At 44.9% G+C, this 25,756-nt stretch overlaps 1 long non-coding RNA gene across 1 annotated transcript; it reads right to left on the reverse strand.

Moving 5' to 3' along the window:
- Positions 1-12,610: 12,610 nt before the first annotated feature.
- LOC142604301 (uncharacterized) lies at positions 12,611-23,916 on the reverse strand. The gene is made up of 7 exons (XR_012838178.1): positions 23,634-23,916; positions 22,083-22,985; positions 20,672-20,845; positions 16,732-16,827; positions 15,828-15,940; positions 15,537-15,694; positions 12,611-13,930 (listed from the first exon to the last, which is right to left on the reverse strand). It is a non-coding gene; the product is annotated as an uncharacterized LOC142604301 (long non-coding RNA).
- Positions 23,917-25,756: the final 1,840 nt, after the last annotated feature.

Raw genomic sequence — 25,756 nt, forward strand, 5'->3', positions numbered from 1 at the left:
GAATGTACACATACCACCACCAATAGATTTGGATCTTACAAGTTTCCTTTTATTCTTCCAGCAAACTTGCTGCCTGAAGAGTCGCATGTCTTCCCTTTTAAACAGGCAGTATCAGACGGCCTGCTTGCCTTATATTGATGCTTGTAACCTTCACGGATGGCAGTGAATTGCCAGCCAGTCTAAACCTGCAGAGATGCTGTCCTATGGAACTACAGTATGTAGCTTATATGCAGTTTGATTGTGCAGATCTAGGTCAGCATCCCGCATCCTGACAAACGTCAAATGAGAATGCTTATTTCCCCTTTCACACTTGTCATAAGCTGAGCTGGTTATCATCTCCATTTTGCAGCGAGGGGAACGAAGCACAAAGCAGTGAAGTGACTTGGCTGAGGCCACTTTGCAGGCCAGTGCCTGATTCGGGAATCAAGCCCACATATGCAAGCTCCAGGTCCTTCACATCACCAACCAGGGCAACATCATGCTCATACGACTCTAACTTGTGATGCTTTTAGGAAGATACACTTGGTAGAAGGCCAACAAAATCTGTTTGTAGAGATTACCAACTACATTTTCTCTATCATCTACCTGACAAGTTTACCGCATAGTTTTGGGTGGCACATACAGCACTCCCACTAGCGACAAACCAAAATTTAGAACAATCCCTAGTGTCTCCCAACAAGGTACCTATTCCTTGCTTGCTCACCAGCCAGAATAAGCACTCGAGGTTTTGGATCCTTTCTTTTAAGCCCTGCAGAATGGGGCAGGAATCTCACAGAACAACCCTTCACGCTCTATCTCATCAAATGCACTGGATGCAAGCATAGAGACAAACATGAGATTATATATACAAAACCAACAGAACATTTTACCATCCAAAAAAAGGGGTTCTGTCACTATGATTGACTAGCTTCTGCTCCTGCTTCTGATGTCTCATGTCAGAAGGGGCAGATGAGAAAGGACCACGTGGCAGAAACAAACAGCTTCACTAAAAAGAGTCTGGTAACTAGCAACCAGACAGCTCCCACAAGGGAAAAAAAAAAGGGTTCCCAAGAGCCAGACAGCAGTTGTTATTCTTTTAGGACTGAAATTGGTTTGTTTGTCCAAAAATATTTGCCATCTGACCATCAGCATTTTTTTATTTTGGTTTAGGAGGTTTTGTTGACTTTCACTAAATTGCTTTCATTCATTGCATGAAATCTTCCATCTCTGCAGTGTTTCAGTTGTTTCTTCCATATCTTCTAAATTCTTTTTCTGGTTTTGTGGACTTCAAAGTAATTTGGTGTTGAAATATTTTGGGTGAGTTTGGAATGGAGATGAAGCTTTTAATTTTTTAAGGAAGAAAATAAAGAGTCTTTTTTAAGCTACTGTTTCATTACCAAAAAAATTACTTTTTTTTTTTTTAGAAAAGGAAAATTATTAGTAAAATGGGACTAAACAAAAGCTCCTCTTTGCTGATCCTTGACATTTAGCTTCACCACAACTGCTGCCACACAAAGCCAGGCTGCAACTCTGGGATTTAGGCCACATAAATGATAAAGTTTTATTTTTAGAGGGACAGTACAATTGAAAAAACCCAACAAGCCAACAAAACACCTATCAACCTTTGTCCTCTTTAAAGGACTGCCTCCAGAGAAGGAACAAAAATAGAGACATTTATTGTTCAGTGTCTGGCCATAGCATCCCACTAACACACACCACTCTCCTCCATGCATGGTATGTGGACAACCAGGGCTGGAGAGCCTGGCTGCCATGAGTTCATCTGTTCCCTCTGTTTCTAGCCCAGGGCTCCCACTTTCCCCCCAGAAGCCAGCTGGCATGGTCACCAAGCAGTACCAAGCCATCACCTCTCCTGCCTGACCCAAAGGGGGCTTCTTGCCAGCGCACCTCAAGATGACTTGCTGCAAAAGTTGCTGCATTGCTCTAGACTCAAAGAGATTTAAGACTAAGACACCCTTGAGGTCTCCTTTTCCTCCACCCCGCGTGACCCCTGCCTCCCACCTCGCTTAAGCACAGAATAGCTGTTTGCTGCATTCGTTGCCTTTTGAGCACAGGCTAGCTGAAAGATCACATCAAATCTTCATCCATGCCCTTGGCCCCTTCCATTGCAAGGAGTTACTTGAACACAGCATTCATCTTTGAAGGACCTGGAGATCTCTGTATGTTGTCAGCCCAACACAGAACAGGCTTTCATCTAACACATGGTATAGAAGGGTCAAATCCGGCTCCCCCTGGAAATCCCAAAGTTTGCTGTTCATACAGAGACCTGATCCTAATGCACAACCCCAAAGTAATACAGAAAATAGACGACAGATTTTAGCATAAGATCGTCTTTCCTGATCACCAAGCGTTCTGTGCTGTTAAGTGAAATCCATCAGCAACTGAAACAGGGCCATTCACTCCAAAGGTAAATCCTAGAATTACTGGTGGAGAAGGGAATTCAGTAAAAGTGCCGTAACATGTAATTCAGCTGGTTTAATTCACAGCTCTCCAGCCTTTTGAAACATTGACTTGCACAGATTTGTGAAGGACCTGAAGTTTTAACCCCCGCCTTCTTCCCTCTGGTACAACTTCCTACGCTAACCCTCCGGGATATTAAATCTTCCACTTGCCATTTTCTCCTAGGCAGAGAGGATATGAATTTCATAACCCCTCAGCTGAGCTGCCATCAAGAGCCATGAAATACGACAGGAAACCAACAGCATGGACTTGCGAACGCTCCGTGCACAGCCACCCGAGCCCCAGGACTGGGCAAGCTATTAAAAGCAGCACGTGGCGCAGGCGCCTGGGAGCACAGAGGGCCACGGGGTGTGTAAGGAAGGGCAGGCTTACGCTGGGTTGAATCAGAGAAGGATCAGATCGGAGGAGGACAGAGCCAATGCCTGGGTCAGGGCTGGACATGCACAAGAAGACCTGTCCTTAGCAAGGAGTTACTCTTTGCATTTGTCTGACTTCAGGGGTTATGAGGGTACTGGGCTGACAGCTGAGAAGGGCTGGAGGAGGGAAACAAACCCTTACTTTATGCATGTAACAGTTACAGGAGTAAGCCACTGTGTGTTTCCTACTTGAACTTGTGCTCTAACCAAGGGAAAGTGAACTGGTGAAGGATCAGGAGTGAGTTAGGCTGAAGCAGTCTTGCCTCCCTCACCAAGAGCTCTGCCAATGCAGATGTTTTTCCAGACACTCACAGGGTCACAAAGCCCAGTGTGGATCACCACAGTGACAAAGTGTTTCCAATGAAAACAATCGGACTGCAGAACAGCCTTCCAGAGGAGACTAGCATGGCAATCTAGCACCTCACCACCCTGGGGGCACTCTGCAAAGCCTTCCTCCTCCTAAAGACTACTTGATTATGAACAAGAAGTTTATACAGATACCCCCCCTACCCTGAAGGAGTGCATTTAGCCCCTCCTTTCAGTATATTCAACATCAATTAAAATTAAAAAACCCAAGCACTTTCAATAAACTAAACCAACATCACACTTTACCCTTACCACAGTTTTTACCCCCCAAAAGAGTTAAATAAAGAAACCCCAGAAGGAACTCAATACTGCTGTCTGACAGTACACTTCTGCAGATGATGTAAAGCCCCAAGACAGACAGTATAGCACAGTGTTTCCCCTGTATAGTTGGAAACAGAGAAGAGGAGAAGATACTTCGCAGGGGGTTGCGGAGTTTATACCACAAATGCATCTGGCCACTGTGGCTTACTAGACTTTAGCTATCCAAGGCACGCCACCACAAGTGGAATAATCAATAACTGGGGAAGCCCCTTAGTGCTGGTGTGGAAACCTGGGTCACACAGAAGGGACAAACCAGCACAAGGTCTTCACCACACAGAGGACATTAGTTAGAAAGCCAGCATACGCAAAAGTGCATGTGGGAAGAAGGTGTTAAGGAACAGCTACATGAAATCTTATGCAACACATATGGATGACGCTGATGATAAACTGTAAATCAACTTCTGCAAAGCATCTAGAAAGCCCTTAGTAAGGCAGACACAGCTTTCTCTTCCAAATCAAGGTTCACCTGCATGAAGGACACTCAGTAGCACTACAGCAATCCACACATTCCTGCCACACAACACAGAATCGTAACTTTCACTAAACGACCCATATCAATAGCTTTTGGCTGCAACGATAACAGTAGTATTTTTATTGTCATAAAGATCCTAGCACTGAAACTGATATGCTTGCTTAGATAAGGAGAACTAAAAAAAAGGAAAGAGAGATTGGTTGCTTGCTGCACCACAGCTTTTAGTCCAGTTATTGCTATTTGGTCAGTCTGAGCAAGATCACAATCAGCTCTCCGCCACCTGAGCGTGATTTGGTGAACTACCAAAAGAATCTCACCACTTTAAAGTAGTTTTTTTGAGAAATCAAGTCTAACATGCAGGTGTTAGCATATCTGGCCTCACTTCAGCCAAGAAAACACTTGACCCACACTCCACATTTGTCCAGAAAACCAAGCAAACAGACAACTTCAAAACAACAAAAATAAAAGCTCAACATAAACAAAACAGCTCCCTGTGCACCTTCTCTTCAGCTGGGCTCCAATCAGAATGAGGTGCACATCTCTCAATACTTACAAGCTACCAAACTTCAACATTTTACTGAAGAGAAGTTCCTCAAAAGAGCCAGCTCGCTCTTAACACATCCACTGCCCAATCCACCTAGGAAACTCCACCACCTCTCTGATGAGGCACCATTCTGCAATCCTGCTACCAACTACAGGCCTTTCTTCTTATACCAGTCTCTACATACCACGTTCCCAACCACACGTAAAGCTCGCTTACTCACAGTCAGGAGCAAATAGCGTCTTTCCTTCCATCTCTTCTGGTGGCTCCTGTTTCCCTGGGTCCTTCACAGCAAAGGTAGCTTTCAAGTAGGCAGTTTACTTCAGCCAGAGTTCAGTAAAAGCAACCTCACTCCACACCAAGTTTTCCTCACAACACAGGAAACACTTTTCTCATCCTTTAAGGAGGCTCTGCAGTCACTTGTATGCTTTTGTATTACATACAGACTGAGAACAATAAAGAATTTACTTCTTACTTATCAGTACAGAAGTGGCTTCTTTTCCTCTTCTCAAAACAGCACAGACACCAGATAAACACACCCAAGTTGCAGAATGACAGGATTATGAGTCCCAGCACACAACTACTGAAGTCCTCCACACAAGCCACAAAGGAAGAATCCAAAGGTAGTCTCAGGCTTACAGAGCAGGACTGAGGGACTGAGCTTAAATACAGCTCCCGCCCCAAGGAGCAGAGGCTTTGCAGAGGCCTTCCAGGCCTGGTCAGGGCACTAAGGCCCCGTTAGTGCTCTCAGGCCCTGGCAATTTGCACTTAATTGCTGCTAAGAGAAGGCACCTGGACATGCCCGGGGAGCTTTCATCTAGAGAAATTTCTAGATTCCTCTAAGGGGATTTCACTCTTGGAACACCAAAGTAAAAGAAAAGGATTGCCTGTTGCTCAAAAGCCAGATTAGCCAGCTGTCTTGCAAAAGCCCAGGCTCCTGATCCACCCTCATTGCTACCTAGGAGTTCAAACCAGGTAACCATGCTGAGTTGAAATTTGATGAAGCCTATGAACTAACATAGCAGCTGAAGATGTAACCTAATTCTGCCCCGGAAAGATCCTGACTGCTTTACCTTACAGTCCAAACGTCCTTTGGCACTTTGCAGAGACAAAAGGGACCCACACTGGGGCTGGCAAAACCGCCTGACAGACAGCACTTGGGTGAAACCCTCCCGGATCACAATATAAAACCAAAGGGGAGCCACATCCAGGAGCACAAGAGCCAGTGATTCATGTTCCTCACCAAGATGACAGCTCTCTAAAACCATGCTCACACGGCCCAGCCTGGCTGGGATACCATGCCCTGTCTGGGCTGTAACCTCTCTGTTTTTTCACTTGCTGTTTGCTTTTTCCCAGCCCTTGAGTCCCTCAAGTTCAGGAGATGAGTTAAGCACTTGAGTAAAAGGAATTACCTTTTTACGATAATCTTTTCCTTTCTTTTGTACCCTCCTTTCCCTTTACCCATTCCTGCACCCCGCCATCAACTCCTTGGCACTTTGTACTCACTTTCTCTTCCAAGCCACCAGTAGCATCCTCCCTCCGAACCCTGCTGCCTGCTGTGGCAGCATTTCTGCACCAAGAAGATAATAAATACATCAAGCCTGTCAAAGTCGCATTGTTTTGGCTGGAAAGAGGTGCCCCCCTGCCGGGTGAGATTACTTCCCACCGCGATGTATGGCTTTCCCTTTGCTGACAGCTCTCCAACAGGGAGTAATCGGTGTCCAACCGAGAGGAGCAGGCAGCTAATGTTGCTAAATGGCACTTAGGACTGACGAGGGCAAGGAGGAGGAAAAGGAGCTTAGCCCCGCTCACACAGAGCCCTTCTCTTGCTGGCGTAGTGTGTTGACAGCGAGACAAACTGGAGCTCCTTGCTGGCCCTGCCTGTGATTTCCCAGGCAGGGGGTGGCAATGAGAAATGGGAAGCTAATATTCCTGCTTGAGTCTCAGGGCAAGTGTCAGCCTTGATCCTACGCAAGCATGACACCTGGAACCAGCAGCTCTTGGTGCCTAAATGTATTAGTGAACGTGGAATTAAGAAAGGAAAGACATGAAGAAGGACAGAGAAGAATTTCTCTCTCTGCCCTTGGGTACAGGTGTTTTTCTAGCGGCCAGGCCCTTTACACCCCCGCCAAGCAGCAAATGCTCTGGCAGAGACCTGTCCTGAGCTGCACACCCAGCACAGGATTGATTCCTGGGACAAGAGCTAGCAGGGAAGCAACATTCACTTGGGAAACGGAGTGCCCATGGAAAAAATCATAAAGAAGGTGTTTGGCTTGTTTGCATTTCGCAGATGTCTAGGATTTTCAGCAGTCTCTGAGACATCCAGGTAAACTGAAGGGCAGCCATTTTCTCACCTGCAGGTCATCAACTCGCCTCAGAAACCTCTCATCATTGTGCTGCTGGTTTTGGTTATGCCAGATGAATTAGCTTTGTATTCTTGGCTTTTTTAATTACAGAAAAAGAAAAGAGTAAAATGATCATCGAGACAGTGTGACGAGACTAAGCAGTATTATAATGAGTCATCTGGAGTTTCTCCACCTCTAGACCGGCCTCTTCAAAGACACTTAAGGGAATCAATTGCCCGTATCCCACTAAAATCCTCTCTCTATGCGGTTCATGAAGCTTTAAGCCCCTTTCCCACCCCCACAACCCCCATCCCTCACCTCTGAAGTCTCTCTAGTCCATTATTCTTGAGGCTGATTTGTGAACAATGTGTTCACTTTCCGAACTGCCTAATGAAGATGTTCCTGGCCCTGAATATTATATCTACTGCATGCTTAATGGAAAAAAATAGCTATTATTATCATTGGTGGTTCAGATGAGTTTCTTGGCAGTGAGGGTGGTACAGTTATGCGGACAATCAAACAAGCCAGCGATTATTGCCAATGCATTTTTGAGGAAATCATTGCTGTTTAAATTCTAATCACAACAATACCTCATTTAAAAGCATAAAAGCTTTCACTCACCAGACCTACCTTTTTTTAATAGACAATTAAATAAATCTCCTGACACTTAACCATCATTTACCCAACAGACAGAAAATGGATTCAATGCCTTTGCATTAGTTAGATTATGATATTAAAGCAAAAACTGAACAAGTACAAGCAGGTGAAAGAAGATCTTTGAGGAGTGTGTGCTGTGCTGCAAGTATGGTGTGGTATCTTTTGCAGGGGGTAGGGGGATTTTTTTTTTCTTCCCTTATTCAGACACCAAGATAGTTCTTAGTATTATTGTGTTTCACAGATTTTAATGCTCTTGGGAAAACAGGTAGTTGTTCCCCCTTTTATAGGCTGGAAATCTAAGTACAGCACACGAAGCCACCCTGAAATTCTGTCTGAACCAGGAATTGGGTCTGGATGTGCTGAACCATTCAAAAAGTAACCTTTCTAAACTTAATCCTGATCCAAGTGTTATTTTGTTAGAATTTCCATTAAAACAGATACCTGGAAACTTCAGTGCAAGTGTGGAGCAAAGCTCAGCAGGCAAAAATGTCTGGGTTCTAGGGCATTTTTGCTGGCATCTTAGGAAAGGCTGCATTATCTTAAAACACAACCCCCAAATTAACATCGAAGCAACTGTGACTGACCCTGCACTGCTATGAACATCAGCCATTGACAGATGATAGACCTTTTATTATCCGTGATCCCAGTGGTATTCTTAATTCCCGGCTCTAGCACTTCTCCCTCATTAGGTTTCTCATGTGAAAAGCATGTTCTTCTGATACCATTATTCAGAAGCTGATGCTAAATAACTCTTAAATTTATTACCTTCTGCCAGCTGTCAGCTACCAGCAACTGTAATGGGAGTGCTTTTTCTTTTTCTTTTCAGGTAACAGCAGCGATGATACAAAATCCTTGTCTTCCAAGCAGTGTTTGAGTTTGAGATGTACTACTATATATTCATTAACCTATGCTGAATTTCACGGTCTCCTTTACAATATGCTGTTCAGAAAAGAAAAAAAAGAAAAAAACATTGGAAGGAAGGCAATTGATCCAGTCTCATTCCAGACTCTACATAACTGACAACTATATAGACAGTTAATTGTTTCTTCATCTCTGCTTACTCAATTTTTAAAGAGTTCCCACAGACAAATTTTATAGAGATGGATCTTTGTTCTTACCTCCCTCCCACCCCTCGTTTTGGCAGAAAAAAATACCTCCACTTCATAAAGATGTTTATGATGGGCTGGAAAGAGTTAAAACCTCATCTTCCACTCCTCCCTCTTTATCGTTTTAATTGGCTGTTCTGATGACCTGACCACCTCTTTGATACGCATCAAATGCCGGCCCGTGAAATACGGAGCATGTCAGCCTGCCGAACAAGGGTCAACCTGATTGTCAATAAGGCCATCAATCAGCCCTGCCGGCATGATGGATCCAGTCCAGACCAAAAGCCCCAGATGGAAATGAAACAGCCTCCCGGATGATATCACGGTGTGCACTGCACGGCCCGACAGCTCGCAGAAGGGTCACTGGCCCGGAGGCCAGAAGGCGGCAAACTTCAAACTGGAAAAAGGCAACAGTGAGCAAACACCAAAACCCCCAAAACCAACAAAAAGGAACCCTCTCAGCCAACCCAGTGGCGTCTCCAAATCAAAGAAGCTAAGTGAGGTGAGAGAGATGGGAGGACACGCAGGGAGTCAACAGGAGAGAGAGTGGGGAGGTGCCCTTAAAGGGCTAAATAGCACGTCTCAACTAGTAGTACCTACCCTCCTGCTTCTCCTCCTGCGTGTCCCCGCAGGTGAAGAGTGACACCACCACAAATGAACACCACAGTTGCACAAACATGCTTTCCACAATGAAGCGAATTAGGGACCAGATCTAAGGTAAACCCAACCGTAATTCCTTTCTGAGATTTTTGGGGACTTCATCATGGAGCTGTAAGAACGTCTGTGCTATCAAGGGAGGAGAAAGCATAGAAAAGCAGCACCTAAAGAAAGGAGGAAAAGTGGAAATATCTTCTTCTGGTGAGAATACTGGCTTACATTGGCCTCAACAGTTTACGAAATGACCGCTTAACATGCTCCATGGTGTGATGGCTGCACTAGCTCTAACAGTGGCTTATCTCTCTTTGGACAGGAACCATGACCGCAAGATCCTCTGCTTATGAACAGGACGTAAAGTAGGGGTGATGTTCCACAGAACTCTGCAATAAGAAGCAGCTCTGAGATCCCATCACTTCAGAAGCACGATTTTCTGAAGACGAAACAGCTTCTGAAACACATGAGCACACCACAGGCAGAGGAGAAAAGGATTCAAATGAAGAGTGTCCTCTTGCAAAACTGAGGAAAGTTTCTTTCCAATGAGAAACTAAATGGTACAGAAAGGCCTAAAGACGCTACCCATCCTGAGTATTATTCTGTTTCCGTCAACCCTTCTGTGAACGGATAAGGTCTGAATCCTCAACAGATACAAGGTGAATCCGCAGGGGCAGAAAACTCAAACCAAAGTGTCTGACCTCGCCAATTCAGACAGAATGCCCACCCACATTACAAACACAAACACAAAAGCGTACACACACGACACACATGCTATTTTGAAACGCAGGAGCCTGGAAGCAAGATGGATGAAGCCAGAAAATGGCACTTAGCTTGGAGTACCATCCCTGTTGCTGTTCCTGAGAACGTGCGACACACACACGTTCACTAGCCAAAGTCCATCAGTGTCGCTCATAGAGACCTCTCCACAAACTCACAGAGGTGTGCACATTTACACGTGCACCCCCAAAATAAAGTCCCCTTTTCCTGTTGCTCTGAACACAAGGCAATCGCTTGCTAAATGCTCCAAGCCAACTGCCCCGGCTGCCATGTGCTAGTTTCACACTCTCCGGCCTTCCACCCCTGCCCTCTGCTGCACCTCGTCGTGTCGCTGCTCACGTCTCGGGGCTCAGAGACTGGTGTGGTGCAAATATTTGCACGCTCTCTGGGGAGGAACACAGTGCACTGGCCTCCAGGGGCAGGCGGTCTGCATATTTATTCTGGAATAGCAAACACCACAGAGAGCAAAGAAGAGAAAAAGCCAGATAAGATAAAAGCGTGTTACCAGGTCTAACAAGATAAAATCAACAAAGACCACAGAGAAAAGTTATCTGCAAAGACCAGCAAATGCAGCAGCAAGTGATTCTGACAGAGGAGCCCTTTTGCAGGTTGGATCGCTCAGAAGACTGGTGAGATGAAGCTGTTTGCCTCTCGGAGTGCCCAATATCAAGTCATGGTGAATCACTCTCTGTGTCTCAAGACGATTTACATAGACAGAGGTTTTTGGGGTCTCTGTCCTGCCCGCGTTGTGAACCTGTAACTGCAACCAGCATCTTCATAATACAGAACAGAACTAAAAGACTTTCCCATACATTGTAAGATAATTTTCTTCCAGAACAAGCCATAGGCTAATATCTGACTGAAGAGTGGTGTGAAACACTGCAGCCATTAATTTCCAGTATGTCCTGGGACTGGGTATTTCTTCCAGAAGATACATTCACCCAGCTGTGAAGGTTTCCTCTGTCATTTAAGAAATAGCCACATTTGCTGAAGTTTTAATTTACGCATGTGATTACTTTATAAAGTGAAACAAAGTGTACTTGTTAGACAAACTGCATAATGATGAATCCAGAGGGAAAAAATAGAAAGAAGGTACTAGAAGAACCACATGTGAAAACCATATGGAAGGGTGTTCCACCAGCTTGGAACCAGATGGAAGAAAACATTGTCCCTGGACACTGTACAGAGTCCTACTGATAACACATGATAAATCATTCACTGAGTGTAAGCAGGAGAGTGAACATCACCACATACCAAGCTGCGCAGGGACAACAGGACCACGAGCTGGAGGACATTAGATAAAAGGACAGCATGAAAAGCTCAAATCTGACCCCCCTGTGTAGATCTAATCTGAGCTATTATCAGCAGGGACAGCCAGAATAACTGCAGAAAGAAACAGAAGCCCAGCAGCAGGGTTTGAAGGCACTGAAAAACCCACAACACAGCCAAGCGTGCAACAACGGGAAGCTGAACAGGGATACTGGAGAATTGTCTAGAATTCACCTCTACGGAAACAGTACGAACTTAGTCCTGTACCCAAGCACTAACTTTTCTGTGTGACCTTTGACAAATCCTTTAAGGTCATCTGAAGTCAAAGGGCATTTCCCAGGGAGCCCAAATCCCTTCTTCCGTGCTCCTGCCTGTTCAACTTGAGGGTTCTCTGTGGCAGCATCTGTCTTCTCAGGAAGGACAACTCTTCCTGACATGGAAGGACTCCAGGTTTGACTGGGTCAGAAGACGGGACAGCAAAATACACATAAATGACTCTCAGAAGGAGGTTAGACAGAAGGTGGCTGTGACTAATAATCAATACTTTATTTATAGTCATCAGTATCAAAAAGCACTGATGCCTGCAGTAGTCCTGCTCAAGTTAAATGGACCATTACATTGACGCGGAGCTGCAGATTTCAGACTGACGACTAGTTCAAGCTATACATCCAGCTGAACTTTCCCATTCTGTTTATGGCCTGACAGGTCATTCCCGCCTGGGACTCCTCTTCTCTTGTCAGTCTTCTCATTTCTTGTGTCACAGGGAACTTTCCTATGGGGGGAAGAGGAGCCTAAAGATAAATACGACTACTTCATGCTCTCAGTAGCCCCCATGTGCACAATTATCTGTGTAAGCACCAAATGACTTCTTCCCCTAAGAAAGGCCTGAAATCTCCCTTCCCAGTGCAGTGAATTTTTTTTTAATGGCACAAGCCTGCATAACAGACCCCAGAGCAGGATGGGTCATTGTGCACAGAAGGAGGCATGTGGACAAGGAAGCTGACCAAAACACATGCATGCAGGACCACCAAGGATGACCCTAAATTAGACCACCCAGTCACTCTGTTGGCCCTATTTTGAGGAGCCAGAATCTCAGAGCATAAAACAGTGTCCTCACCCGGGTTCCTTGGCCCGTGTTTAGACCTTCGCGTATCTCCAGCGACTTCCTGCTACTGACCTCTTATAATAAATCATCCTAGCCAGCCTCCCTCCCTCCTGGCAACATCCTGTTCCTTCCTCAAAAAAACCTCCCACTCACAATTCCAAGGTTCGATATCAATCTTAAATAAATGCCTCCCTAGACTCAGCTGCATTCCCTAAGCCACCTTATCTCCTGCCTCTCTAGACGGGCTGTGGTTCAAGAAGCATATGCAGAAGCCTCTTAGGCCTTTTTAATTCCATCCTTGCATCCTCCTTCTTTTCCCCATATTTTCTTACAGCAAAGGAAAGTTATCTTCAGGAGAATGTACACTGCAGTATAGATGTGTGCTTACTGTGACTTCTGAGAGAGAAAACTGATAGCCCAGAAAAGAGACAGGGCTGCAATTTTCTATATGAAATACAGGGAGAAAAGAATCTGTGGGAGAGGTTCTGCTCCATCGTCTCCCCTGCTCTGGCTTCCTTCACTTCACAGTTTAGGTGAAGGAAAACTCTGTCACTACATCTACCCATCAGAGTCCATTCTTCAGCATCCAACAGTAGGGGACCGACTGTCTCCATCCAACCTTTCCAATTCCCACCCACAGCCCACTTTGAAGTAGGGTATCTGAGTCAGGAAAGCACCAGCCTTCACTCCCCAGATCACCACTGCAGAAAGCACAGGCACCTACAGCAAGGAAGTCAGCCCAGCACAACGGGGCTCCTAATTCCACCCTTCAGATAGACAACTTAAGCTAAGTGGGATGAATCCAGGTCCTGACACTAGTTACGTCTATGAAAGCCCGTGGAATAACTCGCAGCCGAAAGGAAGCACATGCAATCCTTGATCCAGCAATGTCTCTTTAATTCTCTATGTCTTTACATTTTGCCAACCACAGTGAAGGCTGGTTCATGTTGGACTTCATTTAATTTTTACTCAGGAACTCTTTCCCCATATATTTCATGATGTCATCACTTCTGTAACCCTTTCTATTAATGTATTTACCCCCACCCTCAACACCTTATGCCTGGTGCCTCGCAGGTTACAATCCTTCCAAAGAATGGGATCACTCAAAAGCAATGAGATTTGCCTGCTTAAATTTCACATTTACGAGGTTGTATGTGATACTGGTGCTCACCTACTCTTTATCTTCTTTTGCTCTACCCTCATCTTTCCTTGCCTTTACAGAGTACCAAAATGCCCCGATCATCTAACCAACTCCCTGGTGTCCATTTCAATGAGGATCTGTTTCTCACTTGAGAAGAATTCCTTGGGTCTCCCCAGACTCGCATCTCTTTTTTTAAAATGTAAGCATAACCGACTATTTCATTAGCAATTCACTCGATAACCAGCCAATGATCATCTTTAAGAAAAGCAGCAGCGAACTAGCAGATTTCCAAGTCGGAAGAAAAAGCTGGAGAAGAAGCAAAGAAAACAGGCTTTAGTCAGAAAAACAAAGTGGGGTGAATAAGATGGCATGACAGTCTCCTAAAATGCCCTCAGAGTTTATAACGTAATCTTATTCCAGCACACACATCCCTCAGATGCCCTCCCTCCCCTTATCATGCAACTCACTCAACCATGTCACTGACATATGTACTTAGCAGCGGTTATCGTCAGTGGCACATAAATAAATGGCAGGTATCAAAGAATCAAGGTCGTCAACTCGTCATGAATATTTCAGAGAGAAGCAACATGAAAAGCTCAAGTGTCCCAGCCTCTCAGATTTCCAACAGAAGGAAAAAAAAATACAAACCACACATACACACACACACACACACACACAAGGTCTGCTGGCTCGGCCATCAGATGCACGTAGTTCATTTCAAGGCAATACCACATATGTTACAAGACAATCTGTCACATTTTAAAAATATATAAATATATATTATATATCTCCGCTGTATAATGTGCAAACTCTAAGCAGCTGGCAAGAGGGCAGTGGTGATTTAATGCAAGAAAACTGTGCTTTGCTGAAGGGGCTGGGGACTAGATAGCTTGGGTTGTAACAAGAAGCCTCTTTGACAAAGGCGCAGAGTGGCATCTTTTCACACAATTATATGTGGGTCACATTAACCTCTGCTGTGCAGGATTCCCTTGAGCTGCTTCTGTCTGCGTGTCGCTGCAAAGAAATGAAAGCAGAAATTCCTCTCTCCCTCTCTTTCACAGTATCGGGCAATGCAGCAAAAGGAGAGAGACGGAGAAGGGGTGCCCAGCTTGGCACACAAAGCCGCGGGCTGCTAGCACGAGTCACCTGTGAACTCAGTAGCAAACTCCACACTTCAGGGCCCGGCAGTTTCATTAATGAGAGACGTTAATCAATGGACGTGTCTGAGATTTCAGCTGTGTCAGTGCACTGTAATATTTGGAGATACGGCTATTTATGGCCAAAGACACTTTGTTAAGTTTTACTTTCAGCATGTATGCCAGACGCTCTTCGGAAACTATTTGAATTTTGTTCTGTGGATGGAGGGACAGGCGGACAGAAGGCAGACAGACATTTTTTCACAGGCTTTGGAGATACAAATTTTCTCCTGTCAAGCACAACTCAAATTTGCAATGGAAATTTCATCAAAGCCATCATAATTCATTAAACAAAGCAAACATTTCTCTAACCAAATCATTTGGGTATTCCACTGTTCTGGGTTTGCTTGTTTTTTTAATGTCTGCAGGGAATTTATTTATCAGACAACTCCATTTCTGGGAGCAGGGTGGCAAACTTTCAATGAGATTAATTTCCCACCTTCTAGTGCCTTGAAAGTCTGTTCTTTTTACAGATTTTCATTTGGCTTTTCCAGGCACCTCATCATATTCTTCATGGTACCTCTGGACTTAGATGGTTTGATGTGGTACATGATCTTTATGTTCCATGGCAAACTGGATTTAAATGACAAGATCTTCTAAATTTGAGAAAGGCACCGTGGAAACTCCGCTTTCATTTATATAAAAACGGGTTCTTTCTCTATGAACTCATGATGGAAATAAAGGAAACATTCCTTACAGTGACAAGTGATACTTACACTGTCATTCAACTCCAATTATTTTGTTCATTCGCACATTTTCAATACCAGCGGGCTGCAGGTTTTTGAACTTGCAAAACACAAGAAGCTGGAAAAGCCTTTGAAGAGGGCTGGAGACTGTGAGATAAGGACACAAACTGGAGTGTCTGCCAAGACACCTAAAAACAAAGATTAAGACCAACCATTTTAAAGGTATTTGAGCATTTTTCACATGTTGAGATCAGTTCCAGATCATGGTCTGATATTAAAAAGTACACTGTGGCATTACCAGAATCAGTAATTGCTGCTCACCTTTCACCCTCCGTTGCTCATTTCCCCTCCAAGCCGAAGTGCTCTTTCCACTCAGTTGTGCCAGGAAAACTCTGTGCAACCACGCGCTGAACCAGACGGAGGAACTTTTCCTGCTTTAAACAAACACACACACACACTAAACCTTTTTTTTTTGTTGTTGTTGTTTTTTTGGCCAAGTTGGATGGCTCCTCCCATCTGGTTCCCAACCACAGGAGGAGTTGTGCCAGCAAAGCACAAGAACAAGAGGCCAGGAGACAACAGTGTCTTAAACCGATGTTACCACCAAGCAATTTGTAATATCAAACCACAGGCTAAATCTCAACTAAAAGCTTTTCGGGTTCAGAGTGAACACCTCTATTAAGATGAATTAAGCAATTCACGGTGTTCAGAGCTGCTGTTTCAAGTGTAGTTTAAATCTTTATTTTCAACACTCACCTCTGCAGCGAGAATGGCCTGAAAGAAACCAGACAGGAAGACCATTAATTCCAGGTTTCTGTAGAAGAGGTTTTTTGTGTATATTTTGTTTAATACAAAAGCATATCTCTGCACTGCAGTCACTGTGACTCCACTATACCGCAGAGATACCAGAACTACCTTAAAATTCACTAGTGCCGGTCCTGATAACCATCTAGTCTCAACAGCACAGGCTCAGCATGGACTAATTTGTCCTGACAAGATTATTTGCAAATTAGGTGAGGAGGTCAGACAGCTGCCCTATAACCACATAAAAATGTAGTAAACACTGGCTCCAAGTTTATACCCTACCTACTTTTTACATCTTTTTCACAGGGCATTCAGTTCATGTGCCCCCTCAGTGCCAAGTTTTACCCACTCTTAGGCCCAGTTTCAGCCCAGACTACGTTTAAATGCCTTGCTCAGGCTAAGACTGCAGGTGTGTACTCACCCAAGTCAGGCGTCTTTCAGCTGAAGGTATGAAATAGATCCTCAGCTGGGTAGACTCAAGTGTGGCGACGGTTAACACCACGCAGAAACTGGATCACTGGAATTACACGCAGGTAAAACCGAGAAGGATGGGAGCAGGTTTTGCCTTGAACTAACAAAAAAAGGTTTCTAGATGTTTATACATGATATCTCTGCTAGATGTAAGAGCCTGCCCCATCTGGAGGGCTAAACGAGTCAGATGATGTTATTGTGAGAACAATTTTGGATCACAGTCAGAACATCCTCCTCCATTGTGCTTTGCAAAGGGTCTGTCTCTATTTTGTCATGCGGAGGCATGAGCTGCCTGTCAGTGAAATGAGCAGAGTACTGAGGGATTTCCCACGCAAAATGATCTAAACCCCACGGACTCACATAAACCCATTCCAGATGGCTCAACAGTTTGTACTGACACGTGGCACGAGCATGCCCAACTGACAGAAGGAGCTGGAAGAAGGTTTACACTTGTGTTTAATTCTCAGCTTTGCAGTCCATTTGGAAAACCCATTTCTGGAGTTTATGCCCTGCTCTGTATTTTTGGAATCAGGGAAGCACTAACAAAGGCAAGATTGCCTCGTCTGGGCCATCGCACACCCTGTCAAACACAAGGCAAAGGGGTAAGATCCTCTTAATCTTACGTGTTTCTAGTAAACGGTGTCTGACCACTAAAACGTAGCTGCATCACAGACATATCCCACAGGCCGACGTACACAGACAGGACACAAAAGCAGGCACAGGCACTACGCTGACCAAAACCCAGTGTTATCTTCCAGTACCGTCACAAGGGCAAGAAGATGCAGAAGTACTTAGAACAAGCGTAAGAAATGCCATACTGGGGTCAGACCAAAAATCAGTCTAGCTCAGCGCCTGATCTCTACCAGAAGGCACGGGCAGACTGCTTAAGGGAGAATACAAACCCCAGGTCCTCCTGTGACTGCTGTTATACCTGGCTATCATTTTAGTAATCTGCTTAAAGACTTCCTACATCAGGTGGCTAGCATGGCCATCAACGGAGCCACCCTCCACTTACATATCTAAATCTTCTTTGAACATATTTGTGCTTTTGGCCATTGTATTCCTTGGCAATGACTTCTGCAATCTATTTAGCCACTCATGTCACAACTTATTTCCGCTTATTTGTTTTAAACTTATTATGTGAAGGGTTCTTCTGGTCCTCCTGACTCCAAAGCCTCCTTATGAGAGCTGTTTGGGAAATTTTTCAGTGTGATTTCATTGGGAAAGTCAATTACGTTAAACTGAAATTTCTCACAAAAAGACTATAAGAGTTTCAAAAAGAGTACATTCTCAAGACCTGCATGGAATTTCTTCTGCCACTCCACATGTTGTTTTTAGGGTTCCTGTGTGTACTGTGAGGTACCCAGAGTTTCACATTATTTACAAGTATCTTATCATGTGTACAAACCAGAATGCTTCCGGGAGGACAAGCTACAAAAGCCCCTCCCAGCCATCCACTGTACCTGAGCTGGTACGCTCGGACCCAGTGTGGGAGGCTCTGGTCCTAGTGCACGATATGAATAAGGTAGAGATCTGAACTTTGGTTTCCCATCTCCCAGCCACATGCCAACAGCACTGGTTTATTCTGGGGTGATTGAACTTCTTTTTCTAGTTTTGAATAACCAAGTGCTTGTTCTGAACTAGAATAGACAGGAAAACAGTTTCTCTTTCCCAGTTCTGTTCTCCTATGTGCATTTTCTGTTCCTTGACCTTCACCCTTGCACTTCTCCTTCCCCGAATGTGCCTTTGCTTCTCCAGCTGAGATCTACCTGCCTTCCCAAAACTTACTTCTTCCCTGTGCCTGCAGATCTGTTGAACAAGCTTTTGCCCTATTACTGCAGTGAGGTTTCCCTCACTCGAATCCTGACACTCTCTTTCCCTGACACCTTGGGTCTAATTCTGACAAAGGTAGATGGATCCCGTATAGGTTTCTTCACTGGAGCCAGTATCATTTGGAAACCTTTACAGTCAATAATAAGAAAAAGAAATTTCCAAGGCGTGACTCAGATTGTCCTGAAGTGAATCACTCAAATGGAATATGGATGACCAAATCATGTAAACATCTACAGTGTAAACACCTAAACTCAGTTAAAAGAAATGACGCCTTCTGTCTTTGCTAAGGCTCGTCTTCGCCACAACAACAAGAGAACATCATGCACTCCCATTTGTTCCTTGTCATTTTGGGTGCTTTCAACGGAGTGAATACTCTCCTCCCATTATCCTTAGTTTCAATGGCAGTGTCTTCTGACTTCCCTTCTCTTCCTCTCCCATTTTCCACCAGTTGTGGCAGGTGGTATCTCACAAACCTACTACCTAGTAGTCCTGCTACCAAGAGCAACCCTCCTGTCCAGCAAAGTTTTCTAACGCTGCATTACCCTCTCCAGAAGCCCCTTGGTGAAAACCAGCTAGAGATGTTCTCAGATGGCTGTAATTAATTAGACTGAAATGACACGTAGTGTACAGAACATAAGTTTCAGGTGCTCCAAAAATTAATTCAACTTTTTGGCATAAACATGACCTCCCAGCACCAAAACACAACGATACACACAAATAAGAAATTAACTTGGCTAGCTACTAAATCAAAGCTGCGGAAAAAGCTTTTTTCACCACTTCAGGAACAAACTTTTCTTATAATCTTGTCATAGAAACAGCTTTTGCAAGACTCCTGTTCACCGATTTGGGAGTTTCAAAAGGATGTGGGGAAAGAAATGGTTGTAAGATCCTGGGGCCCTCCCTGAGAACACCCCACGGCCTCCCCCCATCTCATGTATCTGAACCCCAAACTCACTGCTCTGGTGTTAAAATGGCCTGGGGACAGGGCAGTCCTTCAGGCAGGCAGAAGCCATTTAGGACAAAATTATTTGTAACCCTTAGAGTAATTCTGAAAGTTTTTTAGGTAAAGGGCTGAACTGGTTTCTGCCTGAGCAAACCTGACGTCTAAAGAGGTAGCCCCATCAGAAGGTGACATAACCCAGATGCCACAGTGACTTGACACTGACTTTACAGCACTCTAGAGAGAGGAAGCAACTTCCCCTTGATCAGGCAACACCCAGGACCTCTCCTGCATCACTGAACACTCAGAAACGCCCCGTCCCGCTTACCTCCCCCTAGACAAAATGAAATGTTGTCCCCTATGCATCATTCATCAAAGCCAGGCCCCGTAATTAATAGCACCATTTGTTCAGGGGATTTCAACAGGTACTGAAATCCAAAGCATCAAAGCATGGACAGTCTCATCCTGGTCTGGCAGATATAAATATGCCAGGAAGACTTTCACAGACTCAGGAATCATTGTCCTTCTAAAAAGGGTTTTAAAGGTCTTTCAAAGCACTGAGATGCTGCAAACTAGGTTCTCAGCTCCAGCACGGGTGATACTAAGAAAGCAGTGTTACGTGAGGGGACCACGTTTTTGGCTTTTTTGAGGCAAGATTTTGGGCTGGAATTGTCTTCACAAAAAAGAGCAACAGCCACAATTACAACAAATACCAACGCGCCAAACACGCAACAAACTCAGAGTAGTGAGGTACAATGCAGGCCTGGCCGCGCTGCATTTCCTCTGGCTACACCTCCCACCTGAGTGGCAGAAAGAAGGGAGTGGTTGTTGTGAAGAGGCTGTTGTCCGTATCAGAGGTTCCGTCTGGACCTTACCAAGCCAGCGACACAGTACTCAGTCGGAAACTCTTTCTCCTAGCGCTGCAGCAGAGAATGGCTCAGCCCAGCACAAGATCTCAGCCTCCTTCTTAAAACTCCTCAGCTTCTCTGGAACAATTTTTTGGGGCCTGTGGTTTTTCAGCAAAGTGGAATTTAAAGAACAAAACCTTGGTTGATTACATCATGGCTACAGTAATGTCTAGGAACATTTTACATTTGATAAAATCTCCCCAGATTACCTTCTGAAAGCCTTGCGGTCAAGTCACACGGCTGGAAACACAAGAATGATATAAGTAACCACTGAATAGCTCACAGATCAGTTCTCTCACGACACTAGCAGAGAAACTTGGGAGAGGCATCACTCCTCCTTCAAGACAATGTGGTCATTAGCTGAAGTCAAGGAACTGCTATTCCTATGGAGAGACAGGAAGAATGGCCTGGAGCGAACACGTGCTTAGTCTCACTTTGCAGGAACTCTGGGTCCAAGGTTGCCCGCAGTGCCTACTCTCTGCATGAGTACTGCCCCTCCTTAGCTATCCCTCCGTGTCTCAGTTTCCTCTCGGTATATTATCCCACCTCCTGCCTGTGTGGTCTGGAAACTCTCTGGGGAAAGAAGGTGAAAGAGCCATCTTTCACGGTGGGTTTCTAAGGTGTGAGACTTTGCTCTCAGTCCTGGTTCTTTAAATAGAGGTGAACCTTCCTTAAAGTGAGGATTTGCATCCGAGGCTTGGCTATACGGGTGTTGGAGTTGACGGTCAGAGGACATCTCTTCCAGCCTGAAGGGTTTACAAACTTACCTCTACTAAACCCAGACAAAAATGGCAAAGCTCAGGGAGATGAAAAATGTCAAACTACGCAGGGAGAACCTGAGGTAAACTTTGCCAAGAAACCATTAATTTAAAGGGAATCTCTGTTTCATCCTTGTACATTCTGCCTTCAGGAGATAAACAATTTCACAATCTGTTACTAACTGGAGAAGCCCTGTGCTTTGGTGGAGTACTGTACTCTGCCTTTTAGAGGCAAAGTGTGAACCTTAAATCTTCATGTAAAGCTGTGTAAGCACAATTTGTGTATTTAACAATGCAAGGATGGGCAGGAGTCAACCTTACAATTCTGACCTCAGGTGACTTCTCCCACGTCACTCCAATCAAAACCAAATTGAGACACAATAACCAAAAATTCTGATTCCCAGACTGTACTTCTAACCACTAGTTCATGCTGCTTCTCATCAGAGCAATGTCACCACGAGACTTTTATTCAACTGAGAAAACAGAAGTGACAGCAGCTCTTTGCTGTGATTGGCCCCTAAGCTTCCCTTGTCACACCATAATTAGTCAGCTGGATTGCTTTATTGCAATTGGGGTATTTCATTCGCAAGTGCGTGGGGATGGCTAATTCAAAGATAAGTCTCAAAAGCAGAGAACACTCCATTGTTACAACCCCTAAGGATGAGATATTTCTCTCAACTAAGTGGCTCGTCCGTTTTGCTTGCTTTCCATTCTGGACTTAACAAAAGTCTTTATTTTTGCCTTGAAGACTCAAAGGAGTTGGAGCTTTTGTTGTAAGCACAAGAGTTAAGGGCAGTACCTGTCCCAAAGAGCTGACTACTTAAAACAGGCAACAGGTAAGAAAAAAATAATCAATACTAACACTAGCTCCTCCTCCTTATAAATCAGGAAATGGACCACAAGGAGATGAAATTACTTGTCTGGTGTCATTTCAGCTGACTCAGAACTTGCAGCAGTGGGTAACGACTCAAACAGAATACCACCCTTCCTCTTGGACAGTACCTGGAGGTCTGAACGCGAGTAGACCGGCAAAGGAAGGATTGTATGGTTCACGTAGCTGAAGGCTTCTGGATACCCCGAGGCTTTGCCACAAACTACCTTCCCACCACGCCCTGGCACAGGATCTTTGTCAAAGCAGCTGAAGATAAATGCTCAAGTCTGGTATTGTTCCCAGCGGCCCATCTGCAAGCTTCGGCGCTAACTTCCTGGTAGGTGCCTTCCTTTCAAACTGGAATCCAATTTACAAAGCCTTTAATTTTAAATTTTCTCATCACTGACTTAATAAAACTAAATGACAGGTAATGGTCCTAGAAGCCAGGAACTATTAGATCTTTCTCAACACTAATAAAGGCTGATCAGACGCTTGTGCACTCCTTTTCCAGCTCACGAAAGCCCAGCTCCCCAAGGACTCTGCAACTGGGGGAGAAGCAGGAAACCAACCCTCTCATAGGCATGGGAAAAAGGGAGAGAAAAGCGGGGGGGTGGGGGGAAGAAGGGAAAAACCATGTCAATGTGAACACTTAAAATTGAAAATGGGTAGCAGGATCACTGCAGATAATGCCTGCTCTCTTCTTGGAGTTCATTTGGGGCCCACGTGCTCGCTCCATTTCCCCAACAGGGCACTGGGGGCTCTCCGAGGCGCTACAGGCATCGTGGCTACACAGAGGCATGTAGCAAACCGGCTCTGATTTCTGCCCAAAGGCATCAGTGTCATACCGGTCGGGATGTCAGCTTGGGAGAATGTCAAGGCAGCAGTCACGGTGTGCTGTCACAAAGAGAAATAGATATCATTTCAAACACACAGCTCTGGAGAGAGGAGGGAGAGGCAGAAAAGAGAATCCCATAATGCACTTTTTTCGGGGGAGAGAGGGACAAGGAGGCTTAACTCTGCTTTGGCCACACTAGAGGCAGCAGACGTAGAGGATGCTCCGTATCTTTACAACCAGTGTGTCACAAGGCTGGGAAGGGCAGGTGGGGTACTCCAGAATGGACCTGATTCTCATCTCTTTTATTCACTTTTGGTTAGAAAAAAAGTATCTGGAATTGGCCTCCTAAGACTATTTCTTGATTTAAGGAGTTCCTTGGCCAGTGCAAAGCTTTAACCTTTGCCTCAAGCACAACGGAGGATGATAGTGGTGTGGTCGCAATGAACAGGGCTCCAGTGGTTTTCTGTCCTCCTCAACTTACACTTCCACTTTGTGATAAAGGAGACTTAAACCCCAACTTTGTTCCTACCCCAATGGTCTTAGTAAAAACCAGGCCTTACAACCTTCACACTCTAGGTCTAAGGCAGCCCTGGCTTACGTACATGGCATTACACCCTTTTCCAGAGAAGGGTGGCTGTTACACTGCTATCTTCCCCCGTTACAGAAAACCACCAAGGTTACTTAGGCGTTATTTGGAGACAGTCTACCTCATCTACCTCATATCCAGGTGACAGAAAGCCACTGCGGCACGGTCAGGACTGGAAAACACAGCATCACGCTCTCCTTCTCCACTACAATACCATGCTGGGGCAGCTCCTCCCTCTTTCCTTTTCCTTTTTTTTGGTCAATATTGTCTGGCCTTTGCTTTTGTTTCCCTGCTGTTCAGTGTGGTATTAGATCGGCTGCCACTTCTCTTTCCCAGACCACACTTCCTTCACGCTGATTTTCTATCCTTCCATGGTTGCAAGGGCATTTGCCATCCAGTGCACCCAGTTGAGGGGAAAAACAAGGGGAAAAAGAGAGAGTCTTCACCTCGGTCCCTTTCCCATGGCTAGGAGGAGAACTGAAAAGATCAAGTTAGCCATTGTAAAAGCAAGGAGTGAAGGCTGCTATTCCCATTTACATCAGCATCCCTTAGACCAGCTGATATCACTACCCACAAGGAAAACAAGGTCCACAAGAATATAGGAGACAGCTGGTGACAGTCCCTGGAAGGAATTTCAGGCCAATCCTTTTGGCTAGGACAGAAGAAGAAATGAACACAGGAAGTACTTGGGGTTTAATGCAAATCAGGGCTAAGGATTAAATCTGATAGATGCTGCCATCTAGTCTCTCTAGGTTTTGGGGTCCCAGGTGGTAGCAAACCCTGATCACTAGTGGCAGATGCCATTCCTACTGGTTTGAACAGAGAAAACTTGATGAGATACCTCCCAAGAGTTCTGCCCACGACAGTGACAGTACCACAATATTCCCGGTACCTTCATCTAGGTTTAGGTAACCACATTTTCAAAGCAAGAAACACCCCTCAAATAGCACCTTTTAGTGTCACAAAAATGCCATCCCAGACCTTATGTATTTTAACAAAAGGAAAGGGGATGGAGTTAAATTCTGAGAGAAACATGACATTTCCAGGAGCTGACTATTCCCCGTTCCCCGTAAATCATTTGTTTTCTGCCCACGTGCACAAAAGGAACAGCACCAAGGAGTCTCAGGCTTCATCTTTGAAGGCATCCTAGAGGAAGGCTTGGAGACGACACAGCAAGCTTATCTTATTACCCCCACCACTGATGTCTGTGTAGCACTTTTGATATACAAAGTCTGTATCACGGAAAGCCCTGGAGCCTGTTGCAATATAATTAATGTGATAGGAAATCTTGTACTGGAGCACAGCCAGGATTTTCATCACACTCAAGCCTCACTCAGTAACCACTGGACTTTCCATTCCTCCCTCAGCCACCCACCTTATTTGTCTTTGCTTCCCAATTCCTCTGAAGCACCTTTTAAACCCTATTGACATGATTGTTAGCTATAGTAGCATGCAGGATCTATGAAGAACTCTGTCTGGAGCAAATTCCTTGCCTGCTGGCTCGTCTCTAGCCCAAATCAAGGCTCTCTTATCCCTGCATATGACACTAGCTCATATAGCCCTGAAACCTCTCACTTCCCTATTCCCTTCAGACATTTTTATACTTAAAGTGGTTCCTCCTTCCTCACCCCTGTCCTTTTCCTTCCAAGTTTGGCTTTCCACATAAAATTCTTTCAGCTTTTCCGAACAGCAAGAAATCTCCCAAGACCCTGCGTTATTCTGGTTACCCTGTACTCTGGATCTCTCTCTGATAATAAGGTGCATACACCGTATATTACAGCTGTAGAAAGAAGGGGGATTTATACATATGGCCTCTTCTAAGTGTAATACACAGGCCTGGATCCTCTCCCAACATCTGCTCTTAGTCTGGACAAAGGGAATGAAAGACGTTACAAGGTTTGCAGCTTATGTAAGAAAGATCTCATGAAGAATTGCAATAGCATACTCCTAACCCATGGGAAATGGGTATGGACAGCCTCTTGGAACGAGGTGTAGCCTTGACAGGGATGCTTCATCTTGCAACACTAGCTTTTTCACTGCACTCCTCTTTACTAGTCAATAGCAAATAGCATTTGTATTGCTTCTTACAACACCGCCGTGTCGGACAGATGAAAATATCTGTAGCCCGTAACAGACAGGATTAGTAAAGAGGCTTGCCACATCCATACAATAAATGGACAGCTGAGTGAAGAAGAGAAGCTGGTGTCTTCATGTCTGGGGTGACACATTTGTTTATCTGAATGT

The sequence above is a fragment of the Balearica regulorum genome, chromosome 17 (assembly GCF_011004875.1).
Source record: "Balearica regulorum gibbericeps isolate bBalReg1 chromosome 17, bBalReg1.pri, whole genome shotgun sequence".
NCBI classification, from domain to species: domain Eukaryota; kingdom Metazoa; phylum Chordata; class Aves; order Gruiformes; family Gruidae; genus Balearica; species Balearica regulorum.